The following is a 1,668-nucleotide window of genomic DNA, read 5'->3' as shown; positions in this document are numbered from 1 at the left end:
ATCATTTAAAAAAAATACTTTGCTCAATTAGCAAACACTCTATTCTCAATTTACATCTTTTTTGAAAGTATACTTAATTATAGTGATGTGTCAGGTCAGTCCATTAATCCACAGGTTAGACAGATTTGGCTAAAGGTACTCACATTTTAAATGGATTGTATTTTACCGGCCACATAGCTCGCACAGATTATTAGCTAATCAGACTCCTTTGGGACCGGTAAATTCTATTATGTCTACACATTTTAAAGGTATTGATATTTTCAATGAGTAAATCAATAAATCATATATATACACACACACACACACTTGTAATATGCACTTTATGAGTGTTTCTGTAACTAGATCGTGTCTTAAAATAAGAAGACCTAGTCGCATTCAATTGTAAAGTATCTTATGTCCCTTTAGGTCAAGCACTAGGGTTTATAAAGGCATGTATTGTAATTGTCCGATATGATATTCTTGCAAGGGTCTTTCATATTTGACCTATTTGTTTCTTTGAGATCCCCAAGCACACATCGCAAGTGGTTAAGGTTACTTGTAGGCCAAGGGTCTAGTAACATGCTAGTTAGGACATTTCCTTAGTGGCATGAACAAAGATAGTTAGATTCCATCAACCTTATATAGAGGCCATCCAACAAAGTTCGACCGAGAGCCCAAAGACTGAGACTGACTAAGGAAACCAAAGGAGGTACATACTCCTACAATCTCAAGTGTTTAAGCATGAATAGACTAAGTTTAAGGCATGGTCAACCATCAAACGATCAAATAAGTAGGAGGGATACACAACCCCACAGTCGCAAGTGCATAAACACAAAGAGACTAAGTTTAGGGCATGATCGACTATCAAACAATCAAAGAGGTCGAGGGGGTACAATGAGTAATATAGAATTGTTAATATGAGTCATTTGTTTAAAATCTATTTACTTTTAGTTGCTAAATGAGGGGGTTATACAGTACAAAAAAAAAACGTTTTTAGCATTGACCAGAAGAGGATACTAAATTTGAAAATGGACACTAATTTGTCTTTAGTGTTGGCTTTGTGGCCAACCCTCAAATGCTTAAAGTGAACTTGTAGTGTTAGTTTTTGTGGTTAATGCTAAATTGGAAGCTAAGTCAAATTAAATGGGTTGACATTAATGTTAGCATACACTTAGCCAATGTTAGTGTTAGTGTTTATTTAGTCAACACTAACTTAAATAAAAATTTGACACTAGAAATACAAGAAAAAATGGTATCATCAACAATTTGGCTTTGGCATTATGGAGGTTGATCCATCATTGTTAAAGTGTTGCAAGAGATATCATTGTTGAATCGGTATCATTCATCAATAGACGTTAAAGAAAAAGAATATATTATTATTATTGGTGTTATCATCAAAATTGTCATTAAAACTATAAGTATTACCATCGTTGCAATCATCCTTGCCAATAAAATATAAGGGTAAAAAATATTAACAAAAAGGAATATAAAACAGTGGAAAAGAGGGAGATGAGAGATTAGGAGAAGAAGAAAGGGTTTTAAGAAAAAGAAGAATAAAAGAGCAAAGGAAGTTTTTGTTTTCACATTCAAATTTCAAATTGTTTTTTAGTGTTAGTCATGGCTAACGTTAGTCCGATGCTGACTTTCTTGTTTTCCCATCCAATTTAAGATCTAGTGTCGGCTTGATTA

The sequence above is a fragment of the Glycine max genome, chromosome 18, assembly GCF_000004515.6.
Source record: "Glycine max cultivar Williams 82 chromosome 18, Glycine_max_v4.0, whole genome shotgun sequence".
NCBI classification, from domain to species: domain Eukaryota; kingdom Viridiplantae; phylum Streptophyta; class Magnoliopsida; order Fabales; family Fabaceae; genus Glycine; species Glycine max.
Note: the sequence above shows the minus strand (reverse complement) of the source record.